This window comes from Papaver somniferum, unplaced genomic scaffold (genome assembly GCF_003573695.1).
Source record: "Papaver somniferum cultivar HN1 unplaced genomic scaffold, ASM357369v1 unplaced-scaffold_18, whole genome shotgun sequence".
Lineage (NCBI taxonomy): Eukaryota > Viridiplantae > Streptophyta > Magnoliopsida > Ranunculales > Papaveraceae > Papaver > Papaver somniferum.
Window position 1 is genome coordinate 8,673,443 of NW_020627707.1, and position 9,381 is coordinate 8,682,823.

Genomic DNA, 9,381 nt, shown 5'->3' on the forward strand with positions numbered 1-9,381 from the left:
TATTTCTCCACCTCAGCTGGCCCACGTTCCTTCGGGAACTACCCAACCTTAGTACAGGTTGTACCTTCCTTCACCGCCAGCTTCGGCCAATCGGGTTCTGCTACGCCTTCTCTCTCCACGTGCCTTGATTCATGCGTGTAGATAAGAGATTTGAGCATTTAATGATGATTAGATGCATCGTATACCTTTGTCCCCTCGCTAGTTGCCTCTTTGTATACTAGGATTTTTCCATTCTTTTCTTGACCCTTTAGGCCTTCTTTCTTGGGATGAGATAAAGTAGATCTGCGGAGGTATCCTTTGCTACTTAGGATTCTCAGTTCAGCGAAGGCTACACAGTTGAATATATTTGCGGCCACTAAGATCGTGACACGTGCTCCACAAAATATTCGTATTCACAGTTTGCCCCTTTTCTCTCATATTCTACCGTTTGGTAGAAGTGGAAGAAAACTTCTGTTACGCCGCCATTTTTGCACATACGGATTGGGTGGTCCCCGCATGTCCTTTCATGCAATAACTTCTCCTTGAATTTCGGGACATCCAAATTTTTGGATTCTCCAACCGCCTATAAGAAGGGAACAAATAGAAGGAGTTTTTATTAATTCCATTTCTCCTTCTTCTTCAAACTGTCACCTTCCATCTCTTTCATTGAGATTCTTTCGCTGCCAACTGCTCTTTCTCTCCTTCGATATTTCGAGTGCTTTGGCTTAACAGTTGATCGTGCAAGTAAGTGATGCTCGTCTCTTTAGTGTTGATTCTCTTCATATCGTGCCATGTGTCTTGTTCTTTGAGTAGGGTATTACTGATATTGCAATTAATATATCCACGTGAGAGTTTTTGATCTCTTTTAATTGCTTTCGCTGTAATGGAACTTGGGTTTCACTCCATTTTGATTTTTGATGATAACTCTGCCATGATCATTCCTTGCCTGCCATTTTGCTTTTCGTGATGTATGATATTCATTTTTTTCCCTATGGTGTGTTCAAACCGTTCCTTTGGTTGGTTTAGTGAAACCCATGCCCAAAGTATGTCGGTTTTTGCCCCTTTCTGCTTTTGGAATGAACTGTGATTTTCCTCCGCCATTGTTGATGGAGATGTTCTTACTGATGGTGTTAGGTATCATGAGGCTTCTAAATAAATCTATGCGTAAAGGTCCAAAGATATCTTCGTCGACTGATCCCCCTCCGAGAATGGATCATCCTAATGCTACGCCATCTCCTCCTCCTGAGGACTCTGAGGTGCCTGCTGGTACTGAGGTGGATACGGTTGCTGAGGGGGTTGCGGACCCTGATGTTGAAGAAGTTGCTGGTAAATAACTTCCGCCTCCTCCTCCTCACTATGAGCTTCAGAGGCTCTAACTGCGTGACAAGGACACCTTTGCTCATCTGTCTATTGTTGAGATTACCAAGTCTTTTCCCCTCCATAAATTCGAGATTTCCTTCGTCAATGGACCTAATGTTCTCACTGAGTCTCTCATCCGGGATTTTCCTTATGATGAGAATAACATCCTCATTAGTGTTGGCTAATTGGCCGCAGGTATGCTCCTCCCTTTGTTTAGTATAAAGGATCCCTTCTACTATGATGTTTTTTCTTTGAGGGATGACCCGGAAAACAAGACTCAGGTTAGAGGAATTATGCAACAAACTGGTAATTACTGGCGTGCCCTTAGCGAAAGATGGTACCGTATCAAGGAAAAAACAACCCTGGAGTCTTATGACCCCTTTGCTGAGGGGATATCTAAGCGGGAGGACTATTCCCCTGCCAACTTCAATGTTGTGTATGCTGATGCTATTCAGAAGAGTAATCTTCTTCCTTGGAGTGTTGGTCCTCGTCGTATCCATGTTCCTGCTAGGCAGATTAGGGAAAGTAATAGCCTTCGCTTGCTGGAGGAGATTGATAAGACTGGTTTGACTACCATCCCCTATTCTGCTAGGCTGCCTTTTCCAAAGTCTGATCGCATTCTTCTTGATCACGATGATCGTTGGACTCGTACTCATCTTCGCTTGGTTGGTCCTTGGGATTATGGTTTTACTACCGCAGATCCCTCAGTTCCTCGTTAAGCTCGTTCTTTCCCGAGAAGTATGATGGGTATCGGCCTTGGATTTTTAATCCTGCCCCTTCCCATGAGGTACCTTCGTTTTTGATATCTTTGTTCGCTTTGATATCTTTGTCTGCTTTGATACCTTTGTTCTGACGGTTTTCTTTTGCAATCTGCCCCTGCTTCTTCTGCTAGGACTGCTCCAGGTTCTGCCGGTAATTCTGTGGCCACAAGGACTAGGAAGATAAAGGCCTTGGTTGAAACGCCTGCGGATGTAAGGATGATTATCATACCTTTGTGCTTGTAAGTTCCTTAGTCCCTTTGTTTGTCCCTGATTCTTAGCTGACGCATGTGTTTTTATAGTCTTCCCATAGGAAGGGTAAGTTGAAGACCGTCATTGATCTTCATGCTTTGGATGATAATCCTAAGGCTGCCGGTGAGGTACCAGGTGACGAATACATGGAGGATATCGAGGATACTGGCCTCAGCCCTCATTTGGATGATATCGAGGAGGATTTTTCCAAAGATAACCCTAGTCCCATCCGAGCTGCCTCAGTTGAGGGTGAGAACCTTATTGTTGGTGCTGGTGATCAGTTGGAAGAGCCTGTAAGTGTTCAAGCCCCTGCACCTACACTGTCCTTGAATATGCCTTCGTTTTCTGCTCCTAGCAAGGCTTTGCCCGTTACTTCTGTCGCTGCTGGAGCTGCTGTTGTGGCTTCTAAAAGGCTTCCTTCGTCTCCTGCTACCTCCCTTCAATCAAGTGGTTCGTTTTCTAAGGTTGTTACCCCCACGGTGAGGGTTGGTAGCTCAGATTCGCAACAGAAGAAGAAGGTTGTGATTTCACTAGCCAGCTTCTCCTTCAATGTTGCTCCTGCTTCACTAGGGAGTGCTCAGTCTGTCTCTAATGCCCCCGTTAGCAAAGTTGTTGGACCCCCACCTTCGTCACCAGATTAGACCGCACAGGATAATCTTCCTTCTGCCGGTGACATAGATTTGGGCGGATCTCAAGCTCCTCTTTCTGTTCCTAGCTCATCCACCATGCCATCTCTTCGTCGTGGTGAGGGTTCAACATTCGTGCTCCTTTCTTGTGTTCAAACAAACGAGGGAGCTGCCGCTGAATCAGGCCAAGGTAGGTTACTGGAGTGCTTGAGCTTAGGTAGTTCTGATGACGCTATTCTTGAGTCCATCTTGCGGGATTCCAAGGGTCCCTTTTCTGTTGGAGTTGATCATCATCATCTTGGTAGTTCTTTCGAGATAGCTTCGCAGCTGGACGTGTTATCTGCCCAATATCATGCTGCCAAAGACTTGTTCTTTGACCCTGATTGGCTCCGCTCCAGTGAGAGCTTTGGTGTGATCCGTAGGGGTAGCATTCAAGAGATGGAGGCTTTTATGGATACTTACGCCAACTTCCTCCCTCGTCTTTCAGCGTTCTCAGTAAGTTATTCTTACCTTATCATTTTTTTTCTTAATTTGATCCTTCGTCCGTCCTTATACTTCTTTGTTTGCAGCTTTGCAAGCAGATCGATGTTGGTTATACCTTATTCAAGGTTTATAGGGATAAGTGCACTCATTGGAGTGCACTGTTGGAACGTGCTCTTCAAGAGTATGCTCTTGTTGTTGCTCAGCAGCCTTCGTCGGGTGATGCTACTTCTGCTGCTAAGATATCTTCGTTGGAGGATGATATGAGGAAAACTCAGAGGTCTCTGGTGTAGGATCAGAATTTCGCAATGACAATGTTTCATCGAAATTATCAATGACACAACATAACAGCGTCGCAGAACAATTTCAGAAATGATAAAATAAATGACGTCATCTAAGATCACGAGAAAGATGTGATAGTCCTACGAAGATTAAAGAGTTTGCGAAATTAACATTTGTAAGGTTGCGAGAATGTCGCAGACCATATCCGAAAATAAAGGACAGACTAGCTGTCATCCACTATGTATTTCCTTATAAGTAGTCGTTCGAGTTGTAAAGAAAGGAGAGATCTTTTTTGAGTAAGAAACAAGTAAATACGAGAGAGAAAGTTCGGAGCAGAGATCATTCTTGATTTCTTTACCTTTTCTTGTAAGAACATTCAAAGATTAATCAATAAAATTAAGAGTGTAAACCTAAAAATGAGTTGATTAATAATGAAATCATATGAGGGGTGTAATGTAAGATTTCCTGCAACTACATAATGGCGCTAGAAACAGGGACGTGTTGAAGATTATTTTAGAAAAAGCTGAAGATTGATATTGAGATTTGTGAAAATTTAGAGTGATTGATTAAGAATTTTCCATAATTTCTTGCAATACTGTTAACATTGAAGAAATGGCTAGAAGAAAAAATACATCCGAACAACCGACTAATGTTAGAAGAAGCAAAAGAATTGCTGGAAGAGAAAGAAGTGAAATGGGAGAATCTACAAGAATGAGAAGTAATAGACAAAATCAAATTCAATCACCAATTGAACAAACACTAGTTCAAGGGAGGAATACAGATTATGATAGGGTGAGCATACACACTTGGCAATCAAATTTCGGCAGAAGAAGTAGAAGAAGAGCAACAAAACATAAATTATAGACAGGAAGAGAGAAATCAAGAAGTAGATGAAGGAATAATTCATGGAGATGAGGAAAATGGAGCATTAGAAACGTTGAGACGAAGAATACATGAAGAAAGAAGAGATGAGGCAGAAGAACGTGCAAATTTAACAAGGCAAAACCACGAATTAAGGATGGAGAATATAAGACTACAAAATAGAAGATCGAGAAGTATTATAAAATCATATTCAAGATCGACTAGAAGAGAAATAAGGCGAAACTCACCCACAATCAATGCTGGAAACAATATTCAAGAAGAAATATCAAATCCTAATGAAGAATATCGCGAAAATAGAGAAAGAGCTGATGATCGTTACGTTCTACAAAATGAAACTTTTGATGATGGGAAAAATGATGGAAATCAAGAGAACGAACAACATCAGGGACGAAATGACCAAGATGGCGAAGGAAATCGATAAGAAGGAAGAAGAATTTTACATGTGAGAGAAACTCAAAGAAATCAACAGACAATTGAAGAAGAAATTGAAAGATATTATGCTGAACAAGCACGTTTAATCTGCGAACGTGAAAGATTGAGATTGGAAATGGAAGAACAAGAGCTTCAGGAGAAAATTCGCCAGAACAATCATGACAATCGAGAAAGAAAACGTACACAAAACCGGAATAACGGTAATCTCAATGAGGAGTATGATAGAGTAAAGAGGATGGATGAAAGACAACGAGTTGAATTGATAAGACATGAACAAAATCATGGAGGAGAAAATGAAAGGCATCATCATATGCGAATTCAAAATAGAGATGAGGAAGAGAATCGCAGAAGAAGACGAGATGAGGATAATGAAGAAGAAATGCAAAATTTCGCGAGAGAAGATAGATATGAACGCAGAAGAAGAGAGGCGAAGTTAAAGAGACCAATGGATCAAGATTCAGGTGTAAATAAACAAATCTTGAAAGAATTAGAAGAAATGAGAGGAATGCTAAATAATAGAGGAGAAGTAGGTAGAAGACAATTGGATGAAGCAATAGAAGAAGCTGCGAAAACTCCATTTACAAGGGAAGTACAATTAGGAGGAATACCACCGAAATGCAATTTGCCCGTATTAACCAGCATTTTTGATGGAACAAATTTTGCAATTCAACACATTAAAGCCTATGTGAGGTGCATGTTACAATGGGAAAATCATGATGCCGTATTGTGCAAATATTTCGCATCCAGCTTAACAGGAGAGGCGTTAAAATGGTTTGAAGGTCTACCAAAGAACACAATAACCTTCTTCAATCATTTGCAGACTACATTCTTGGGGGCGTATACAAGTAATAATTCCTCGCGACCTGGTATAGAAGATGTGTTTGGATTAAAACAAAGGATTGGCGAAAGTTTGAAACACCTGACTAAAAGATGGAGAACTATGTGCAGCAAAATAGATGGCTGTGTAGATGAGGGATATCTTATATTATCATTTATCAATGCTATGTTCGCAACAAACCTATTGTATGTCCAAATTTTCAGAGTCAAGAATACGATCATAATGACTGAATTGCGGGAACTTTAAGAAGAATACATTGCTCTAGAGGAAAGACAAAATGAAATGGAATCATATCCATTTGCGAAAACCAGCTCACAAACAGCGAATGCAAGCTTATTGCCCAAGCTAATAAACAAAGTGGCGAATACTTCGCAAGTACAACAAGAAAAGGTGACAAGTAACAATCAACAGAAACTGGTATCTATGGGAAGCCGAGATCAAGAAGTGTATGAAAGAGAAAGAATTTTCTACAATCGTGGAGGAAATAACAAGATTCAAAGACTCGATCAACCGCAAGAAACTTATGGAGGTCAAAGACAAAACTATAATAGAGGACAAGGAGGTCACAAGGTAGTATGGGAAGAAATCAAGATGCCACCTCTAAATGCAAGTGTGGAGAAGATATGGGAAGCTATAATCTTGATAGAGAATATACCAACACCTTGGAACATGGGAACGGAACCACCTCCAAACCACAGAAGTCATGAGTTTTGTTCTTATCATCATTTTCATGGACATACCACAAATGATTGCAGAAATGTAAAAAGAATTATTTTGAGAATGATAGATCAAGAAAAACTAAACGACTTTCTGGTAGGGAATCCACAATCTCAACCACTGCCGCCACCACCAGAACATCACAAAATAAATACAATGAAAAAGAAAGAAACATTCTTCATAGAAGTTGGTGCAAAAGCAAAAAATCTATTCTGTCACTCTATCGTACATTCATATAGACAATTGAAGATTTTCATGATAAGGTTTTGAGTAGAGTCTTCGCAAGAGATAATGATGGAAGAGAAATTATGAATATTGCGAAAATCTCGCCGTTATAGGAATGGCAAAAACAGATCATTTCTTTTACCGCAGAAGAAATTCCCTTGGGTTTCTGTGAACATCTTATTTTATCATACTTATAAAACCATGGGTGGAAGAGATGATGATCTTATGCCATCAACATATAAGATATATGGTTTTAATGGTACTGCTAACAAGTCTAAAGGGAAGGTTACCATGCGAATTCCATTGAAGGGAATATCTTCTGAAATCTTATTCTGTGTCGTTGATGTAGAATCACCCTACAATGCGTTAATTGGTCGACCTTGGCTACATGGGATTCTAGGTGTAGCTTCAACTTTTCACCAGTACATCAAATTCCATCACCCCAGTGGTGTAGGAATCATAAAGGGAGATTGGGTTGAAGGAAAGAGGTGTTACGAAACTGAGATAGAATCTTCCGAAGGAAGAGCAAACAAGAAGGAAAATTGGCGACACAAAATCAAAGATACACAAAGAAGTGAGAGGTTGATGGTGGATACAATCAAAATGAAATGAGAAGAGATGTTGCGAAATTAGTGCTAGATCAGAATAAAAATAATGCACATACCACTACTAAGGAAGCAGTAGCAGAAAATAATAAAGAAGCAGAGGATGACAAAGGTAATAAAAAAAGAAATGTATGAATGATTAAGTTGTTGCGATACTCTCGCAATAAGCAAAATTCTCAAAAATACATTTGATTGAGTGGAAAGATTGAGATTGCGAAATTCAGATACAATATGATGATTTACGAAACTTCCGCAGAGATAATGAATTTTACAGAAAGTAATTAGAGAAAAATGACAAAAGAGAAAGAGGCAAACCTTTATGGCGTACACCCTAGTTCGCGAATACAATTTCGCAAGAGGCAAATATAAGACCTAAAGTACGTCATATAAGGGGGTACCTATTGCATGATTCAGGAAAAGGCTACACCGCCACCGGAACCTGAGTCATGGAGATTTGGGGTCAATGAAGCCCATCCGAGAGAGGCACCTTGGATTCTCAACTTAAGCATATGAATTAGGTTGGGCGACTAAGGTAATAAGGACTCTCCCAAGGAGTGCATATATGATCAAGGCGCCAAGGTACACGGTTGAGTCAAGAGTTCCAGAGACGTTTGAAACGTACTTTTCCATTCTTGACAAGTCTTGGCTTATACTGCACTCGGCCTGAAGAAAACCCCACTTGGGGTGCAGTCTCGTAACCATAAACCCTATAGGTAAAAGGGATAAGAGGCTGCGAAAACAACTGGTTGTTGTTAAGACTGGATGGGAGGAGCTAACCTTTTATGGTAGAAGTACACCTCCTTGAAGGGCAACCAGGGGGAGATAAGGGCGGCACCCTCCATTAAGGAGCTAATAAGTGTCTTAAGACGCAAATGTCATGAGGATTTTTATTCGCAAGGATATTAAGGCTTGTCATATTTGTGCAACAATCCTGAAGAGGCAATAATACAAAAGAAAAGGATAAGACGAGATCAATGGGTTTTCACATGAGAGTGCGAAGACGTCCTGCGATTTCGTCGCAAGACGGCAATGTCATGGGGCTTCATTTTCGCAAGAATATTTAGGCCTGTCATATTGTCGCAACATTCCTGAAGAGGCCATAATACAAAAGAAAAAGTTAAGGCAAGATCAATAGGTTTTTGCATGAAAATGCAAGGACGTCCTGCGATTTTGTCGCAATGACAAGAGGTGACACAATAAGACCTTTAATTAGGAAGGCAAAATAAGACCACACAGGAATGAAATTTTGAAAAGAAACAAAATTCACTTCGCATAATATTGCGAAGTTATACAATTAATTTTTTTTTTTATGAAATCTCTCATTTGGATTTAAATAGCTGATGCAGATGAGCAGGCTATAGCCTATTTGGAGGCTAAAAATCCAAGTGTGGTCATTTAGATCCTTAGGGGTCCATTTCGATGGGAAACAAGCCAAAGAACATGACAAGGAATCTTTGATTGCCTTGGTCTTCAGAATTTAGCCAAATTCCATCGTTTAGGGCATCAAACATACGTTTTTGCTATTTTAGGAAAGTTTTTATTTTGTTAATAACTCTTTCGTTAGGAGTCTGTTTGGGCCGCCGTTTGAGGCGAATTGTTTTATTTTATGAGTACTTTCATTATTTTAGGTCGACCAAAATTTGCCAAAAATAGCAAATTAGGGTCTGAGTCGGTTTAGGGGGTTTTTTCATCCTTTCTTGACTAGCAAGTTAGGGTTTTTCCCCAAGTCTATAAAAGAGTCCATCATAAATTGTTTAGGGCAACTTTATTTTATGGAATATATATCTTCTTTATCAAACTTTGTTCAAGTTTAATCGATTTTTATCTAAAGTTGGGAAACCGAAGTCTAGATATTAATCACCGTTCATAGTCGATATTCCTAGGAATATTTGAAGTCTGAACAACACTTGTCTTTTCTCTAGTTTCTCTAATATCCGCTGCATCAG